This window comes from Malaclemys terrapin, chromosome 1, assembly GCF_027887155.1.
Source record: "Malaclemys terrapin pileata isolate rMalTer1 chromosome 1, rMalTer1.hap1, whole genome shotgun sequence".
NCBI lineage: Eukaryota > Metazoa > Chordata > Testudines > Emydidae > Malaclemys > Malaclemys terrapin.
The window spans coordinates 191,294,961-191,316,247 of record NC_071505.1 but is presented as its reverse complement, the minus strand read 5'-3'; positions in this window follow the sequence as shown (position 1 = coordinate 191,316,247).

Here is a 21,287-nt window from a genome sequence, read left to right as displayed (position 1 = left end):
GGGCGACCGGGACCGGCTGGAGCTGCCTCTCACTCTGGCCGAGTTCTCGGAAGCCCTCTGTCTCATGCCCACCAATAAATCTCCGGGCATGGACGGGCTGACCGTGGAGTTCTACTGTGTGTTCTGGGACGTCCTCGGCCCGGACCTTGCCACCGTCTGGGCCGGGTCCTTGGAGAGCGGGGTCCTCCCTCTTTCGTGCAGGCGAGCGGTGCTCGCCTTATTGCCGAAGAAGGGAGACCTCCGCAATCTTCGGAATTGGCGTCCCGTCTCGCTCCTCAGCATGGACTATAAGGTCGTGGCGAAGGCCATCTCGCTGTGGCTATGGTCCGTGCTGGTGGACGTGGTCCATCCGGACCAGACCTACACCGTCCCGGGCCGTACTATCTTTGACAACCTTTATCTGGTCCGGGATCTCTTGGAGCTTGGGTGTAGGGATGGTCTGTCGTTCGCCCTCCTGTCCCTGGATCAGGAGAAGGCGTTTGACCGGATGGACTACGGGTATCTCCTGGGCACTCTACGGGCATTTGGCTTCGGACCCTGGTTTGTAGGGTTTCTCCAGGTGCTGTACGCCTCCGCAGAGTGCTTGGTCAAACTCAACTGGACCCTGACCATGCCTGTCAGCTTTGGGCGAGCGGTGCGTCAAGGCTGCCTGCTGTCGGGTCAGCTGTACGCTCTGGCCATTGAACCCTTCCTTCGTCTCCTTCGCATGAGGTTGACTCGGTTGGTGCTCCGTGAGCCGGAGGTGCGGCTGGTCCTGGCAGCGTATGCCGATGACATGCTTCTCGTGGTCCAGGACCCGGACGACCTGGTGTGGGTGGAGGCTTGTCAAGCTGTTTATTCAGCGGCCTCCTCTGCCCAGGTCAACTGGGTCAAGAGCTCTGGCCTGGTGGTCGGGGCCGGGTAGCAGGCGAGCCCCCTCCCACCCGTGCTTCAAGCCATCCAGTGGAGTGCAGGTCCGCTGCTCTATCTTGGCGTTTATTTTTCTGCCACGCATCCATCTCCGCCGGAGAACTGGCACAGTTTAGAGGGCAGGGTGACTAGGTAGTTGCGGAGCTGGACAGGACTGCTCCGGTGCCTCTCCCTCCAGGAGAGAGCCCTGGTGCTCAACCAACTGGTCCTGTCCATGCTCTGGCACTGACTCAACACTGTGCCTGCCCCCGGGGTTCCTGGCCAATCTCCAGAGGTTGGTTCTGGATTTTTTTGGCCGGGACTGCACTGGGTCTCTGCAGGGGTTCTCCATCTCCCCCTGGAGGAGGGCGGACAGGGCCTGATGTGCATGCGCACACAGGTCCATGTCTTCCATCTCCAGGCTCTGCAGAGACTCCTTTATAGTGCAGGTGGCTCGGTGTGGAGCATTTTGGTGCACACCTTACTCCGCCACCTGCGAGGGCTCCGATAGGACCAGCAGCTCTTTTTTCTCCATCCAAGAGGTCTTCCGCGAGACCTCTCTGAGCTGCCGGTCTTCTACCAGGACCTCCTCCGGACCTGGAGGCTGGTTTCAGCAACCAGGTCCTTTGTGGCCACCGAGGGGGTAGATCTCCTCGCGGAGCCCCTGCTACACAATCCCCATCTTTGTGTGCAGGTGGTGGAGTCCTCCTTGGTGCGCCGGAGGTTGGTCCTGGCGGGAGTCACCAAGATCGGAGACCTCCTGGACTATGACTTGGGGGACTGGGTGGATCCCCAGGCGCTCAGTCAGCGCCTGGGGCTCTCCACCCTTACGACCCCCCGGCGCATACTCCAGGAGGTGGAGGCAGCCCTGTCTCCCACGGCTCAGATTTTCCTTGAGCGGGTCCTGCGAGAGGGTGCGCTCTGCCCGCCCCTTACTCCAGGCCCTCCAGATCTTTCCATCGGCCCCCTGCCCCATGAGCCTTCCCGGCCTCCCTCCCCCTATACCTCCAGCCGGCTGCATGTCGTGCAGCCAGTTCATTTTCAAACCGCGCCAAGGGACCATCTGTACACGCTCGTGCTACACACGCTTCATTACCCCACCCTCGTGTCCCGCCCAGACACTAAGTGGTGGGATCTTTTGCCGGCAGTGGAGGTGGGGAACCCCGGTGGGCCAGTTTCTATTCCACCTTAGTCCCACGGCCCGCCGGGGACATCAGCTGGCGGCTCCTGCATGGAGCTGTGAGCATGGGCATGTACTTGGCGTGGTTTACCACTGTGCCTGAAGCCTGTCCCTTCTGTGGCGTGAGGGAGACCCTGGCGCACACGTACCTTCAGTGCGCCAGGCTGCAGCCCCTTTTCTGGCTCCTCCAGAACTTTTCCCCTCACTTATTTCTTTATGCACATCCAATCCGAGGCCTCACGAAGTCGCAGGACCACCTCGTCAACCTCCTCCTAGCCATGGCCAAGGTGGCCATTCGTAACACCAGGGAGAGGAGGTTGGCGGGGGGGCTGCGACTGTGGGGCAGTTTTTCGTTCTTTCATCTGTTCACGTATCCGGGCAGAGTTCCTCTGGGCAGCATCCACCGGCTCTCTCGACGTGTTCGAGGAGCAGTGGGTGCTGTCCGGGGTTCTCTGCTCGGTGTCCCCTTCTGGTTCCTTAGTTTTGGCCCTTTGACCCACGCATCTGTTCCTGTTGTTGCCTTTGTTGTCCCCGAACTCTGAGTTCCGGGTTTAGTAGCCCCTCCCTATGCTGGAGGAGGGGCTTTCAGCAGTGGGCGAGCCTGGGGCTTTCCACCCTAGTGGAGCTAGTGCTCGCCCATGTCCCGGTACTCAAAAGGACTCTTTTGAGGCCATTCTGCTGGCTGGTTGCCCCCCTGGCTGCTGCTGCTGTGGGGAAGACCCTGCTGGTGTGACCCTCAGAGGGGAGTGTGAGGCCCCACTTTTTCCATCATTTTTGGGGCCTCCCCTGACTGGGTTGCTGCTGCCCTTGCTGCTGCTGGGGAGCTGTTACTGCTGCTGGAGCTGAGGAGGGAGTAGAGGAGGCCTTGTTTTGTGGAGGGGGTTTGTAACATCCTTGCTTCTGTGGTGGTAGGTGCCTTTGCTGTGGAGAGTTGGGGGAGTGGCCTGGAGCCCTCCCCCTAGTCCATCTGCTCCCCTACTGCCACCACCACTGCCCCCTCCACCTTTCCACCTTCCACCCGCCAGCTCTTTTGATGTTTTCGAGGAGAAGTGGGCGCTGTCCGGGGTTCTCTGCTCGGTGTCCCCTTCCAGTTCCTTAGTTTTGGCCCTTTGACACACACACCTGTTCCCGTTTTTGCCTTTGTTGTCCCCTGAATTCAGTTGAGTTCCAGGTTTAGTAGCCCCTCCCTAGGCTGGAGGAGGGGCTTTCAGCAGTGGGCGAGCTAGCGCTCATCCATGTCCCAGTACTCAAAAGGAACACTCTCCTGTAGCCATCTGGCCTGACCCTATCACAGCGTCTAGCCTCATGGCTGTGGATGAAAGCATGAAGACGTGAACTGGGTCCAGCCAAAAGGCTCAGAAACCGGGAGACAAATGATCCCAAATATATTATTTAAAAAAAATCTTATGATGTTGAAGCCGACTCTCTGATTTTTGTGGTCCAACTCATGATTTTTAAACATTTGGGGTTGGCAGTACTGCAGCTGAAAGGTGGGAAAAGGCTGAAATGGAAAGTTTTCAAGCAGCCTAGGTGTTTGTACATGAAAAGTGGCTGAAAGAAAAATGGTCCTATCTGCATTTGAGCTCATCTTCAACAATAGTGGTTTTTTTTTTTTTTTTTTTTTTTTTTTAGTAAATTTGCTATTAAAATACAAATCTTTACCAACGGGGTGGGCGACTTGGGGAAAGAATAAACATATTTCACTTCAGATTAAAAAACAGCAGTATACAAATACTTTTTATGAGCAATCAGCTTTTAACGACCCTTTCTTAATCTAAGTAGTCAGTGGCTGCATGTATACACCTGTGGCATTCACAATAAGAATACGGGGATAAATTGAGAGGAGGAGGTAAGCCATGGATAAAAGCAGCAGTGGCAATAGCAGAGCAATTAAAGGGATGTGGCATGGGAAAGAATATAAACCATACATCTCTGTGCTGCTGGTAAAGCTGAGAGTGTTGCAAATTGCATAGTCATGGCAGCTAGTGGGGACTGGACCAGGGATGAGACAAAGGTCTTTGGAGGAGAAGGGAGTGGAGCTGGTAAGATTGAGTAGCAAGAGCCTGACAACTGAAGGACTTCCCGTTCTCACTGTGAGCTGGAGCTGTTGCTACATCACCGACTGCCCTTGCCGTCCCCTCCCCTCTAGCAGGGATTGATATTGGGAGGGGGTGCTGTTACCACAAATAGAGAGCCCTCCCAACTAGCCAGGACTGCAGGATCGGGCTAGGAGCATACCTTCAATTTTTTGTTCTTGTTTGTTTAATGGGGTGGTGGAAAGTGGTGCTAACAGTGGACTGGTAAAATTCTACACAATGTAAAGGAGGATATCAGAATCTGGCCCTTCATCTTTCGGTGCTTCAGCTTCCCCAGCTGCTCAATGGAATAAGTAACACCTCTCTCAGAAGTGGGAATAGTGAGTTACTGATCAATAAAATGTCAGGCGCTGTCCCTGAGGAGTGATCACAGCACGGACAATCCCACTGTGGAAGACCAAGAGATGTGTTTAGTGTTGTATGTGCCTCAAGTGGCTTTCCCTTTGCCTAAGCATTCATTTTTAAAATTAAATTAGTGAATTAGGGGTTGTGGGGATTGTGTGTGAAGGTTATACTCAGGGCCCGCCTTAGGGAAAATGGCACCCCTGGCGAACTTGTATTTTGGTACCCCTAGCCCCTGCTGCTTTCCTGGGCTCCCCATCCATCCCCACATCACCCCTGGCCCCTGCTGCCTTCCCACCCTCCCACTGACCCTGGCTCCCCTACCACTCCCCCTCTCATTGCTCTAAGCTTCCTTCCGCTGCCTCACACCCCAGGCCTGCCCCGTTCCTTGCCTCTTGACCATGGCACACCCCTGACCATGGTACCCTGGGTTGGCACCCATATCACCCACTGATAAGTTCAGCCCAGGTTATACTGGAAGACAGTGAAGGGAGGCTGACCAAGAGAAGTACCGTAAGTATAGTGGTGGGTTATGGAAGGAGCTCAGTAAACTCAAGTGTTTCTGAAGTTTTACTGACTTCTGTCCTCATCAGGAACAATGCAGTTTTAATTTGTAGGTTCAGTTAATTGTCCTACACTGCACTCAGTAAATTGCACTGCCTATGTCAGCTCTTTACGGGGAAAAAAACAGTTAAACCCTTTTCTGCAGTGGGACAGAAAAACATATTACTGTGCTTAGATTCAACACGAGCAACAAATGCTGGTTTTTGTGGAAATATTCTATTTTTATTCCCTGATATTCTTTTGGGTAAACACTGAAACACATTGAATCAATTTTTCAAACAAACTTGTAAAACTGGAAAATACAACAGTCTTTGATAAGCAGCATCATTAATTACTAGCAGCTACAAAGGGGTATTTAACCACTGGAGCATTTTGGCAAAAATACAAGAGACGTATTTTCCTTCCATGCCCTTAAAAATAGCTTTTATAAACTCGGAGCTTCCTGTGATGGGGAGTTCACCATTCATCACCTTTATGACATCTTATATGTAGGCCAGGGATAAATCCATGGGCCCTAATCAACCACTTTCCTGAGGAAATTGGCCAAATCCCGACTCTTTGAGACAGGAGTCAGGGGATGAATCACAACAACTTTGCTATTCAGACAAATCTCTTTTCAAGTGCCCTTAAAGCTTTTTTTTCATACATAGCTAAGACAGCCACACAGGAAACAATAATAGTTTAATCTCTTAAAAAATTTCCTTCCTGCACTGCAGCACCCTTTCAGACAGGTAGTCAAAGCACACCAAAGAAAATTAACAGCAGCTGATGCCAAGAGCAGGCTGTTATTTGAGCCTGTTAGCTCTGTCCCCTTTCCATGTGAGTAGAGCACAAGAGACTACTCACGTCTGTGATTCAGCCTGCTCCCAGCTACGTTCTGCTGCACATTAGTAACAGTTACAGACTTTGGGAAATGATAATGGAAGAAAGAAGACACACTGGGCAAGATCCTGCAAACAATTACTAATGAGCGTAATACGGACAACCCTGAATAGTCCCATTGAATTAGGTTCCGAGGATGGGGTATGCAAACTCCAGCACATGTATATACTTAGTAATAGAGCTGGTCAGAAATTTTTTTTGGTGAAACGTTTTTGGACGGAAAATGCCACTTTTGTTGAAATCAAAATATTTACCCAAATGTGTTTATTTTGACGAGTTCGTTTAGACAAAATGCAACGAAGCATTGGGATAATGTCAAAACATTCTGTTTCAACATGTTTGGAAGGGAACATTTTGATTTTTCATTCTGAAATAACTTTTCCAAATGAAACAAATTGTTTTTTATACAATTTTTTTAAAGTTAAAAAAGGTCAAAATTGGAACAACAAATATTTCAGTTGTATCAAAATGAAATATTTCCATCCACCCCAAATTATTTATATTTTATTTCATGGGAAATTTTGAAATATTTTTTGTTCTGTTTTGGAATGGAAATTTAAAAAAAACAACAACTCAGTTCACCTAAACCAGAAACTCTGGTTCCTCACTAGCTCCAAATGGTAACTATTTGCAGGAGGAAGCCCTTAATTACCAGTTGTGTGACACTGGCATTTTCTTCTTCTGATTTTTCTCCATCCTACCATGGATTTCTTCTTAACTCACATGGAGAGAGGTAAACAAAGCCACAAGAAAAAGGAAATGTTTTACAGTTAGAGCTGAGTGGAATTCAAAATGGATGTTATATGGAGTTTGGTGCAGAAACGTTTGCTGTATCATTGCACATCAATTTGCACACTATGGGCTTGATTCTCAACTGTTTTGTACCTTGTGGAGTCCTTTACAGCTCTTTCAGGGAGAATGTAAAGGAGGTGTCAGATGCTACTTTTGTAGCATCATTGTAACATTGTATGCCCACTTTGAACTGGTCTAAAAGGCGGCATAAGATACAAGAATGTGGGGAATCAGGCCCTGCTGAATTTCACTATCTGTGTAAGAGTTGTTTCTGCATCAATACCATGTGGAAAAGCTACATTTGTGTCCGTTTCTCATGCGAAGTCTACACTTTCACCTAGGTCCATATTTGCTCAGAATGTTGATATAGTTTAAAATTTTGCACAGAAAATAGACCCATTTTTGAGTTCAGAACAGAATGCAGAAAACACAGGTTTTCTTTTTTTGAGAAATGTAGCATATTCTCAATGTAGTCTATCCACGGTGTATGCCTAGAACAGGGAGAATACAAATAGGGCCAAATCCTGCTCCCTAAGTCCACCAACGTACATTTGGGCTTGGATTATTCTTTGTGCCAGGAGGAATGAACTCCTGGGAAATGTAGCAGTAACAGATGATTTACATGGCAGCAAAGGAAAAGGCCTTCTGCAGAGCTGGGCTCTCCAGCACTTAGAGATGTGCACTCCCTGCTCCAGCTCCAAACATCCTCTTCCCAAATCCAGTAGGACTACACCAGTTCTTCTGCCTTCAAGTTCTTTGGTAGTCTTAGGTGGGGATGGAGTAGATGGTGAAATTCCTCTGTATGTGGCTATTATAATTGAATGTCTATAAGATGATTGGTAAAACAATGCTTCTATATTCAATGTCATTAAACTTATCAATACTTCTATGGAATTATTACTAATTATATATATATTACATTAGCACCTGGAGATCTCCAAGTGAGATCAGGGTTTCACTATGTTATACAGACACATAGTAAGATACAATTCTTACCAAAAGAGCTTACAGTCTAAAAAAAAAAAACATGTCACAGAACCAAATGACTGACTGATGGAAAAGACATATTTCCTCATCCAATCCACCCCTTGGGGACCAGTACATGAATTTTACCTACAGCATATTTTTTTAATATTTTATTCAGAGTGGAAGGATGGTCCAGTGGCTAGGTTGCTAGCCTGGAGCTTGGGAGACCCGATTTCAATTTTCCGATCTGCCAGGTATTTTCTGCTTGGCCTTGGGCAAGTTACTTAGGGTATGTCTACATTTCAATGTAAGCCCATGGTTAGTAGGACTCAAGTTAGCAGACCCTGAGTTTGTTAGCCTAGGGTTTGAGCATCTACACTCATTTGTAACTCCACATTAGGAATTGTTAGGTCCCAACCTGGGGCGCCAGCGCCTACACTGCATTACGCGGGCCTGAGTCCAACCACTCATATCTCAGACTTCCTAATGCCCTCCCCAAATGTGTCTGCACTAGCCCTTTGCTTGTGGTGCAATATGGGAAAACTTGACTGTCCACAAGTCAAAGGAAGTCAGCCCATGGGATTGTGGGATACTTTTGGTGGACTCCCAGGGCATGAGTCCAGCGGAATTGCATCTACACTGCAAAGCAATAGGGCTTGAACCCTGGGTCCCGGTTTGACTCAGGCGCAGACCTTCCACTCCTGTCTGAGTCCTGGGATAGCATGGAAGGGGGGTTAGGCTTGAGCCAGAGTTTGACCCCTGGGCTTACCTTTCAGTGTTGGCTTACCTTTAGTCTCTCTCTGCTTCATCCCCTGTAAAATGGTTCTAAAGGAATTTCCTTAGTTCACAGGGTTGTTGTGAGGATAATGTTTCAGATAGTATGGTAACGGAGGCCATTTATTAATTATTATTTGTAAGCACTGGAGTGCTTAGGAAATCTAATCAAGAACCAAGACACCATTATGCAAGGTGCTGTACAAACACAGAACAAAAAGACGGACCCTACTCTATGGGGCTTACAATCTAAATATCAGAAAAGAGACAACAGATGGATATAGACAAACCCTTATATAAATATTTTAGATTGATTTTTTTAAATCCAGTCTTGTAAATTACTGAACTACATTTACTGCACCACCAGTATCCAGGGATAGTTTCTGAGAATAAAGTGAAGAAAATCAATTTTATTCTCAAACAGGAAATAAACAATGGACGTATAGCCTGAATGCTTATTGGTTCCTTCATCTCATGTGTTGAATAGCTGTTAATTGTACTTAGTGACAAAGATTCTCCCTGTTATTTACTATACACAAGGATGAATCCTTGTTACTGATTACAAGAAACAGTAAAAGGATGGTGAGTTTTCAGGCCGCCACAGTGAACTCTGCACCTACTGTAGAAGACCGTAAGAAAGATTCCTTGGTTTTGCAACAATGATGAGTTAGTGTCTGCTCCAGGGTAGGGTACGTTACGTTCTACCTTGCATGGCTTAAGCCCCTCCCTCCCTATTTTTCAGCATGTCTTACCTGCATATCACTGAAGATGATCTATATCAGTGTGTCTGATACTTGTCCATAATATGGTTAATAAGTTATGCTCAGGCGACACTATCTAATTTTATGGTGAAAATCTTGAAAAATTCAAAAAGGTTATTTTTTCAATCTGTACTTTTTCATTGCCTCACATTAAAGCACAATGCTATAAAATTATCCCTGTATATCAGGGGTTGGCAACCTCTGGCATGTGGCTCACCAGGGTAAATACCCTGGTGGGCCGGGCCAGTTTGTTTATCTGCCATGTCGGCAGGTTCGGCCGATCGCGGCTCCCACTGGCCGCGGTTCGCCGTCCCTGGGCAATGGGGGTGGCGGGAAGCAGCGTGGGCCGAGGCATGTGCTGGCCATGGCTTCCCGCCGCCCCCATTGGCCTGGAGCGGCGAACTGCGGCCCCAGCCAAACCTGCCAATGCAGCAGGTAAACAAAATGGCCTGGCCCGCCAGGGTGCTTACCCTGGCGAGCTGCGTGCCAGAGGTTGCCGACCCCTGCTGTATATTTTCCTGAGCTGTGCTTTATCTTCTTTGCAAAACACAACTTTGATTTTGCACGACACATATGAGAAAAGAGTGAATAGCTACTAGTTATGCCAGAAAAGAAAATCTTTTCAACCAGCAAGTTTCAAGGCCTTCCAAGGAAGAGAATCTATTGCTGACTTTGAGCCTGATTGCATGCCTGTTGGACACCATTAGAAAAACTCCCATTGACTTTAGTCAGAGCTGGATCAGGCCCTCTATCGTTATCTTCATATGAAAATGATAGAAAATAGAAATGTAAGTTACAATGAGCACAGTGAAAACCTCGTGTTGTGTAAATTCCTTAAAAATAATTTTAAAAAATGACTAGAAGAATTTGTCTTCAAAGCTTATTTTGGTTCATTCCTTTTAAGCTGTTCCAAATGTCTACACATATCTTTCTACATTGTACATTTGTGAACCTCTGTTTTATAAACAAAACAAAACAAAAAGACTATTTCCTGTTGATTATTGAACGAAGAACATGAATGTATTATTTAAATGGGGACATTTTAGCTTGCTAAATAAATGTGACTTCACATGACCTTTTTCAAACATGTTATCAAATTAAAAGCAGATTTGGGTTGCATTTTACAGATCAAGAGCATGTTTGAGAGAGTCAATAACAGGAAAATTAACAGTATAGTTATTCTGAATTGAAACTAATATTAATTAAATAGTGCAATACATGCAGTAAGTGAATGGTGGTTCTGTCTTATTCAGAGAGCAAAGAATGAATGTAGAAAGTTATTTGATCTGTAAATAATTAGCTTCAAGCTCAAAATTTTGTTATTTGAACCAATTCCCCTCCCCCCCACAGGAAAAACAGCACATACTGACCATGAAATGCACTAACCAAAAGCTATTTAAAAATAATTATTGATGTCTTATAATTATTTAAGCTGTCACCTTACCGACATAACTTTTTGTTGATAGCCTTCTGTTCAGATATATACTGTACTACTAATTCTAGAGGCGCTTTCTGCATTGTTCAAGACAGGTAATACTAGATTTGCAGGTCCTTTGTATCCTTCGATATGACAACTGCAGTGCAAATGCCCAGTTAATGACAGTACTTTGAAATGTAGTGCGTAGACTAGACCTTTGCCCTCAGAATTTGCTTGTCCTCTGAAATACAGTAAAATTTTCCAAGCCATATCTTGACTTGTTTGATATATCATGGGAAAGAAAACTCAAAAATAGATTTTCACCTCTGCTGTTAACAAGTTTTGACCTTTGCTCACATTTGTTGGGAGAAAGTAGCTTATACTACCAATTAACATGAATTATTAACTCCCACATTAATAATTAATTTATTAGAGGGCTAAAGGCATCTGTCTTTGCCAGCCAAGACTATTGAGAGAAAATGAAGAAAACAACACAACCCTAATTATAACAGTTTAATGAGGATGTTTGGAAGATGTGATGGGATTCAGTCACTCTAAATGCTCTTTATTTCCTCTTTGAAACCACATTGGGTGCAAAGAGTCAGGCAGTTAACTACAGTTCCTGTAGTGCAGGATTTCTCCCTACTTTCTGAAGAAAGGAAGCCCAAGAAGGAGAGCTCAATTTAGATATTATTAAGGACTGACCAGAATGCCATTGCCTAAACATTATGAATGCTGTCTGTTTCAGTAATGAACTATGTCTGAATCACTAATGGACTGAATATGCTGGTGAGAAAGCTTCCTTGTCTCAAAATTACACCTTTGTGGCGCTTTCTCGATTTCACAGGTAAAAGGGGTCTACTTACAGTACCTTTCACTGCAGACTGTACTTTTGGACTCAGAGGCACAGATTATTATAACAAGTTTATATTACCTGAGTTCTTTTTATAGGTCTAGGTCAAAATGCAGGGAAATGAGAAAAAGAACATAATTAAATATAATGCTCAGGAAATTTCAGGTGAAGGAAAAACAAATGAAGAAAAACATTATTCCACAACACTCAGGTGTTATAATGATGCTTTTCATTCTCTCTACTGGAGTCCTCTTTGTGTAGGCCCCTGGACCAGGTTGTCTGTGTCCTTTCAGTTGATGACTGTCCAGAATTGTCTATGATGGCACTGTGTGATGCAGTGTACTACAACTTTTGTCAGCCACTGGTATGGTAGTCTTCATAAGTAAAGTTTGTAGGTAAAAAAACAAAACAAACCCCACCCTACCCCCAAGCCCCATAAATGGTGCATGAAACTAACAACTTTAAGCATCTCCACATTATATTTTTGGCAATAGTTTTCTTTCAGTCCATGATGTTTCCTTTTAAAAAACTGCTGGACGATGCAATATGTTTTATTTTCCTCTGGACCCTAACCACAAGCCCCATCACACACAGTCTTGCTTAGCAGATCAGCAGTATTAGACCAACTTAGAAAGACTAAGATGAACATTGAATTAATCAAACAATGCTCTTGGGGAAATGGCCACTAATTTCAGATTTTTCATCTCCTGAAAATCAATTATTATTATGTTTATTGATATTGTACTTGTCACTACTTTCAGTATTTTGCTTGTGGTGACAGAGACTAAAACAAGAAGGATGCTTTGAAAGATATATTAAACCAGTTATAATCTATTCCTAAAGCAGCAGAACTTGGTAACCAACTTAGTTTGGGTCAATAAATATGCTGTAATAGGAAAAACTACTAGGATATATTTTGCATAGTCGTATATCATTTTATTGTCTTAACATGTCATAGCCTCACTGAAAGTGTGGTTTCAGGTTGATATTTCTCCTAAAATTTATTAACATGGACCCAAAGGGCAACATTCTGCTCTGTTTTCATGGGTGTTCCAGGAAGGCAAGAGGATACAGAAAGAGTTTTTCTCTCATCCCATAAGTGGGCTGGAATGGGGCAGAATGTGGACTTAGAATTCTCAGGAGCACAGGAGTTCCAGACAATGCACAATCTCACAGCAACATGGCCAGATCTAAACCTTCTTGCAATGTATGGTACTTTCTAGCAGTGGGCATTATGGGTAGAGTTCACTGCTTCTTATGCACCTGATTCAATGCCCATTAAAATAAATGGAAGCCTTCAGTGGGCGTTGAATCAGGTCCTGATGGAGCAGCAGCAAGTCCCCCCAGCTAAGCCTTCCTGCCACACACAGGCAGAATAGGATGGACTTCTTTAGCTTGGCTGCTACCGCCCTCCACTCACTCTCTCCCAGGTGGTAAAAAGGAGCAAGAATGGAATTTCACCTTGTCTCTATGCTTATTATTAAACTCAGATGCAAACATAAAGATTAATTTAAAATCATTTTCACTCGCCAACACTTAAGGTGGTATTCTCTTCAATTCTTCCTGTCAAAGGTAGGGGCCCGGGCAGAGACAGATGCATCATGGAGGTGAATGCCTGGCTGCGAAGATGGTGTTGCCAGGAGGGCTTTGGCTTCCTAGACCACGGGATGCTATTCGAGGAGGGACTGCTAGGCAGAGATGGCGTTCACTTTTCAAGGAGAGGAAAGACCCTATTCGGACACAGACTGGCTAACCTAGTGAGGAGGGCTTTAAACTAGGTTCGACGGGGACAGGTGAGCAAAGGTAAGTGGGGAACATGGAGACCGGGGAGATGGGTCGGAAACAAGAGGGAGTGTGGGCTATATTGGCAGAGAGAAAGGAGAGTCAGGACAAAACTGTGAGGAAAGATCAAACCAGTATCTTAGATGCCTATATACAAATGCGAGAAGTATGGGGAATAAGCAGGAAGAACTGGAAGTGCTAATAAATAAATACAACTATGACATTGTTGGCATCACTGAAACTTGGTGGGATAATACACATGATTGGAATGTTGGTGTGGATGGGTACAGCTTGCTCAGGAAGGATAGACAGGGGAAAAAGGGAGGAGGTGTTGCCTTATATATTAAAAATGTACACACTTGGACTGAGGTAGAGATGGACATAGTAGACGGAAGTGTTGAGAGTCTCTGGGTTAGGCTTAAAGGGGCAAAAAACAAGGGAGATGTCATGCTAGGAGTCTACTACAGGCCACCTAACCAGGTGGAAGAGGTGGATGAGGCTTTTTTCAACCAACTAACAAAATCATCCAAAGCCCAAGATTTGGTGGTGATGGGGGACTTCAACTATCCGGATATATGTTGGGAAAATAACACAGCGGGGCACAGACTATCCAACAAATTCTTGGACTGCATTGGAGACAACTTTTTATTTCAGAAGGTTGAAAAAGCTACTAGGGGGGAAGCTGTTCTAGACTTGATTTTAACAAATAGGGAGGAACTCGTTGAGAATGTGAAAGTAGAAGGCAGCCTGGGTGAAAGTGATCATGAAATCATAGAGTTTGCAATTCTAAGAAAGGGTAGAAGGGAGAACAGCAAAATAGAGACAATGGATTTCAGGAAGGCAGATTTTGGGAAGCTCAGAGAGCTGATAGGTAAGGTCCCATGGGAATCAAGACTGAGGGGAAAAACAACTGAGGAGAGTTGGCAGTTTTTCAAAGGGACACTATTAAGGGCCCAAAAGCAAGCTATTCCGCTGGGTAGGAAAGATAGAAAATGTGGCAAAAGACCACCTTGGCTTAACCACGAGATCTTGCACGATCTAAAAAATAAAAAGGAGTCATATAAAAAATGGAAACTAGGACAGATTACAAAGGATGAATATAGGCAAACAACACAGGAATGCAGGGGCAAGATTAGAAAGGCAAAGGCACAAAATGAGCTCAAACTAGCTACGGGAATAAAAGGAAACAAGAAGACTTTTTATCAATACATTAGAAGCAAGAGGAAGACCAAAGACAGGGTAGGCCCACTGCTTAGTGAAGAGGGAGAAACAGTAACAGGAAACTTGGAAATGGCAGAGATGCTTAATGACTTCTTTGTTTCGGTCTTCACCGAGAAGTCTGAAGGAATGCCTAACATAGTGAATACTAATGGGAAGGGGGTAGGTTTAGCGGATAAAATAAAAAAAGAACAAGTTAAAAATCACTTAGAAAAGTTAGATGCCTGCAAGTCACCCGGGCCTGATGAAATGCATCCTAGAATACTCAAGGAGCTAATAGAGGAGGTATCTGAGCCTCTAGCTATTATCTTTGGAAAGTCATGGGAGACGGGAGAGATTCCAGAAGACTGGAAAAGGGCAAATATAGTGCCCATCTATAAAAAGGGAAATAAAAACAACCCAGGTAACTACAGACCAGTTAGTTTAACTTCTGTGCCAGGGAAGATAATGGAGCAAGTAATTAAGGAAATCATCTGCAAACACTTGGAAGGTGGTAAGGTGATAGGGAACAGCCAGCATGGATTTGTGAAGAACAAATCATGTCAAACCAATCTGATAGCTTTCTTTGATAGGATAACGAGCCTTGTGGATAAGGGTGAAGCAGTGGATGTGGTATACCTAGACTTTAGTAAGGCATTTGATACGGTCTCGCATGATATTCTTATCGATAAACTAGGCAAATACAAATTAGATGGGGCTACTATAAGGTGGGTGCATAACTGGCTGGATAACCGTACTCAGAGAGTTGTTATTAATGGTTCCCAATCCTGCTGGAAAGGCGTAACGAGTGGGGTACCGCAGGGGTCTGTTTTGGGACCGGCTCTGTTCAATATCTTCATCAACGACTTAGATATTGGCATAGAAAGTACGCTTATTAAGTTTGCGGATGATACCAAACTGGGAGGGATTGCAACGACTTTGGAGGACAGGGTCATAATTCAAAATGATCTGGACAAATTGGAGAAATGGTCTGAGTTAAACAGGATGAAGTTTAACAAAGACAAATGCAAAGTGCTCCACTTAGGAAGGAAAAATCAATTTCACACATACAGAATGGGAAAAGACTGTCTAGGAAGGAGTACGGCAGAAAGGGATCTAGGGGTTATAGTGGACCACAAGCTAAATATGAGTCAACAGTGTGATGCTGTTGCAAAAAAAGCAAACATGATTCTGGGATGCATTAACAGGTGTGTTGTGAGCAAGACACGAGAAGTCATTCTTCCGCTCTACTCTGCTCTGGTTAGGCCTCAGCTGGAGTATTGTGTCCAGTTCTGGGTGCCGCATTTTAAAAAAGATGTGGAGAAATTGGAAAGGGTCCAAAGAAGAGCAACAAGAATGATTAAAGGTCTTGAGAACATGACCTATGAAGGAAGGCTGAAAGAACTGGGTTTGTTTAGTTTGGAAAAGAGAAGACTGAGAGGGGACATGATAGCAGTTTTCAGGTATCTAAAAGGGTGTCATAAGGAGGAGGGAGAGAACTTGTTCACCTTAGCCTCTAAGGATAGAACCAGAAACAATGGGTTTAAACTGCAGCAAGGGAAGTCTAGGTTGGACATTAGGAAAAAGTTCCTAACTGTCAGGGTGGTTAAACACTGGAACAAATTGCCTAGGGAGGTTGTGGAATCTCCGTCTCTGGAGATATTTAAGAGTAGGTTAGATAAATGTCTATCAGGGATGGTCTAGACAGTATTTGGTCCAGCCATGCGGGCAGGGGACTGGACTCGATGACCTCTCGAGGTCCCTTCCAGTCCTATAATCTATGAATCTATGAATCTATAAGAACTCAATTGCAGACTTTTGGGTTTTGGGTTACTTCTGTAACTACTGGAATGTGGGTATAGATTGTTGTGGCCCTCATGCAGTGCATGGGGAGGGCAAAGGCAAAGGCATACTCCCTCTGTCCTCCTAAATGACCCATTTAAAAGCCAGGCACAATTAGCTCAGAAGAGTGCAGCAACTTTTTCCTGCCAACATTCTTAGGGGTACAGTGCCCCACATGGGTGGATAAGGCAGGAAACTATCCCTATTCATAGAATCGTAGACTCACAGGAAGGGACCTCAAGAGGTCATCTAGTCCAGTCCCCTGCACTCATGGCAGAACTAAGTATTATCTAGACCATCCCTGACAGGCGTTTGTCAAACCTGCTCTTAAAAATCTCCAATGACAGAGATTCCACAACCTCCCTAGGCAATTTATTCTAGTGCTAAACCACTCTGACAGTAAGGAAGTTTTTCCTAATTTTCAATCTAAGTACATGCTTAATTTAAAAAACATATATTTATGGCCTGTAGGAGTCAATGGAATTTAAGCATATGCTTAATTTAAACCATGAGCTTAAGTTCTGTCCTGAATAAGAATTGGCTTAAAGATGTGTTTAAAAAAGACTTCCTATTCAGGGAGGCACTTAAAGGTGTGCTTAAGTCACACTGACTTCAGCATGTACTTTGGTGGAGCACATCACTATGTATGTTCTGAATAGAGATGGACTCAAGCAGATGTTTAAGTGCTTTCTCGAATTAGGGCCCAGTGACCCAATCCTCAGAGGTATTTAGGAACCTAACTCCCATTGATCTGGGCCTCAATGTCCACTGTTCTCAAGTCTCAAGAATGCCTGCTTGTAAACTGGGCAGCTAAGAAGTAGGGGGAGTTGAATTTCAGTCCCAATAGTTCATTTCAGTGAATAGAATCCTGCAATAGCAAGGTAGCCTGTTAAACAGGGCAAAGTACAGGATCATTAAAAAACAAAGGAGAAGCTTGCCAGTGAGTTCTGTCTGTGTACCACCTTAAAAGGGAGCTGCAGTAGTTACTTTTACATCATCAACATTGCATGCTTTGGGCCAAATTATAATCTGCTTACACTGCACAGCCCTTACCCTAGGAAAATGGCCACTACCGAAAACAGTGGATGGGTCTAAATTCTGTTTTATGCAGGAGTTCAAACTATATGATCAGTAATGGTCCCTTCTGACCTGAAAAGACCATGACTCTGTTAAAAGTTCTATTGAAATCAATGGCATTTTTTATGGAGTGAAGTGCTACTCAACGTAAGTAAGGGGACCAGAATCTGGCACTTTGAAATCAGGGCTAATTTTATTTATAACTATAGATTCAGGACAAAGTGTAGTTAATGTTGCAGCATTATAGAAATGACTTTCCGTTAAATTAGGCTTTCTACTAAGTAAATATTAAGATTCAGCTTTTATGAATTTAATAATAAGTTTGACTTTAATAATAAAATATATGAAATATTTCTATGGTTACAGACTGATAACAGCTATTACTGTAGCAGTCACTAAATACTGTTATAAATTTCGCTAATGAAATAGCAATATTGTAACCTTCCAATCACTGTGCAGGATTTAATGCTTACTCTTTCCCTGTGATATAATGTAACTCTAGCTTGTCACAAGCAAAAATGTGCCTCTATTAGATTTAGGAATTGTCATTCAATTACCTTAACATTCCTTGGTTTTAAAAACATAAAACGGTGCTCCAGTGGTTCAAACAAACAGATGTTCTAGTTTGCCTGTACCATGTCTAACTTAGGGTATGTCTACACTGCAATTAAACAGCCCGTTAGTCCCACCCTTGTGAGCCTGAGTCTGCTGGCACAGGCTAGCTGCTGGTTTTAAATTGCAATGTAGACATACCCTTAGATTCTAAACGGAGGCACTGGAACAATTTGTATAGCGGGGGTGCTGAGAGCCATTGAACCAAACTGTAAACCCTGTGTAAGGTAGAAACCACTTCAATCCAGGGGGTCCTGCAGCACCCCCCGCATCCCTAGATCCAGCACCTATGATTCTAAAACTCTTCAGGGCAGGGACCTTTCTACATACGTTTATCTGTGAAATGCCATACACACTTGTGGTACAGAAATAATAATGAAATAAAACCACTTGACCTAGGATTGTCAACTTGGATTCAAGCCCATTTAGGTAAAATGAATTTGATGTTTCATAATTAGTTATACAAGCAGCTCAGAATGAAACAACACCCTGAGCCACATTCTCAGCTGGTATAAATGAGTGCAGTTCTATTGGTTTCAAGGGAGTGACTAGTGGGGAAGGATGGTTCAGTGGTTAGAGCACTAGATGGCTTCAATTTCCTGCTCTACCACCTGTTCTTAAGTCACTTAAGAACTCACTTAAGCCCAGAGCCACAAAGGGATTTAAGTGATTAAATCCCAGTTCTACCACCTCCCCAACTCCTTGCTCAGCTGCTGCCTAGCCTTGTAGGCACCTAAATTTCTGCCTCTGGGCATGTGCACAATGCCTCACTGTTGGCCTCCAGATGCCATCTCACACCTAAGCCCCAGGGGCATCCTCAAAGCTGGTGAAAATAGGCATTGCCCTGCTTATCTCACTTGTAGGCATGCTCAGAGCACACTTACCAGATCGGCCCATTCAAGATTTAGTGGCAGGCAGAAGAGGTGGCCTCTCCCTTAGAATTTTTTTATCCTACTGGTTACAGCATTCACCTGGGATCTGAGTTTAATTGCCCCCTCCGCCTGATGGGAAGAGGCGTTTTGAACAGGCGTCTCCCACCTTGCAGGAGAGCTTTCAAATCACTGAACTATGGGACACCCTGCTGTGGGGCTCCCTCAGTCTCTCCTGTTGAAATTGTCCCACTGTGGAGAAATAATCAAATACTTGTAGAGCATGGGGGACTGGAGACTGGGCAAGTGTCCCACCCACCATGCTATGGAGACATTCAGTCTCTTTCTCACTTGTACCCAAGGATTATTTAAGTATTTGTACAAAATGGAACGGCTTCAACAGGAGAGATTGTGGGAGCCCCGCATCAGAATATCCTCTAGCCCGGTGGTTAGAACATACTCCTGAGAGCTGGGAGACCCCTAGTATTAAAAGGGGATAACAGGACTGCCCTATCCAGGAGGATGCTGCCCTAGGCAAAAAAGCCACCCGCCGCCCCCCAGCACGGCAGGGGAGGGCGCTGAGCCTGGCCGTGGGCCCGCAATCCCCAACCGGCCGGAGCGCCGGGGGGAGGGCAGCGAGCCCGCCGCAGCTCCGCTCTCCCCGGCGGCCAGAGCGCCGGGAGCAGGGCGGAGAGCCCGGCTGAGGCTCTCTGCTCTCCCTGGTGGTGAGCCCCTGGCGGCCAGAGCGCCGGGCGGAGGGCGGCGAGCCCGGCCGGGGCTCTCCGCTCTCCCCAGCGGCCAGAGTGCCGGGAGCAGGGCGGAGAGCCCGCCACGGCTCTCTGCTCTCCCCGACCGGCTGGAGCGCTGCGGGGAGGGCGGTGAGCCTGCTGCGGCTCCGCTCTCCCCGGCAGCTGGAGCGCCACGGGGAGGGCAGCGAGCCCAGTCGCGGCCCCGCTCTTGGGCCGGAGCGCCCCGCCACGCCGCCCCCCTCCAGGCGCCGCCCCAAGCACATGCTTGGTGGGCTGGTGCCTGGAGCCGGCCCTGGCCCTATCTCACAGGGGTAGTGTGAGGAGATATATGTTAAAGACTGGGAGGCACTCAGATACTATGGTAATGGGGGCCAAACAAATACCTTAGGCAGATAGATTCTTGCAGTAATAGTGACTGCAGTGCCCTGATGCGGATTCACACCAGCTGAAGAGTTGGCCCAGTATACCTTTCCTGTTCTGTGTAGTTTCAGAGTAACAGCCGTGTTAGTCTGTATCCGCAAAAAGAAGAACAGGAGTACTTGTGGCACCTTAGAGACTAACAAATTTATTAGAGCATAAGCTTTCGTGGACTACAGCCCACTTCTTCGGATGCATATAGAATGGAACATATAATGAGGAGATATATATACACACATACAGAGAGCATAAACAGGTGGGATTAGGTCCTATGATGATGTCACTTGAATAGATATCACATCAGCCATACCATCAGGGGCTCGTTCACCTGCACATCTACCAATGTGATATATGCCATCATGTGCCAGCAATGCCCCTCTGCCATGTACATTGGCCAAACCGGACAGTCTCTACGCAAAAGAATTAATGGACACAAATCTGACATCAGGAATCAAAATACTCAAAAACCAGTGGGAGAACACTTTAACCTGTCTGGTCATTCAGTGACAGACCTGCGGGTGGCTATATTACAACAGAAAAACTTCAAAAACAGACTCCAAAGAGAGACTGCAGAGCTAGAATTGATATGCAAACTAGACACAATCAACTCCGGTTTGAATAAGGACTGGGAATGGCTGAGCCATTACAAACGTTGACTCTATCTCCCCTTGTAAGTACTCTCACACTTCTTATCACACTGTCTGTACTCGGCTAGCTTGATTATCACTTCAAAAGTTTTTTTTCTCTTAATTAATTGGCCTCTCAGAGTTGGTAAGACAACTCCCACCTGTTTATGCTCTCTGTATGTGTGTATATATATCTCCTCATTATATGTTCCATTCTATATGCATCCGAAGAAGTGGGCTGTAGTCCACGAAAGCTTATGCTCTAATAAATTTGTTAGTCTCTAAGGTGCCACAAGTACTCCTGTTCTTCTTTGTTCTGTGTAGGTTATTATACTGTGTCCAGCACTGGAGTGAGTGGACACCATTGGCAGTCTCTGATGCCTGAAGCTTATTAACTCATTTTCAGGCATAGGCAATATGTAAACAAATCATTTGTACTGGGCTAAATCTTGCCATGTCGTCATGGATCATGGAAGTCCCTGATCCCACGGAGCCAGTGAAGTTTCTCTGTGGAAATTAGGGGCAGAACTGGGGGACCTGCACAGGTACAGACTCCTTTTATAGGCTGTGGAATTGAACTCGGTGCAAGTAAATTGCATTG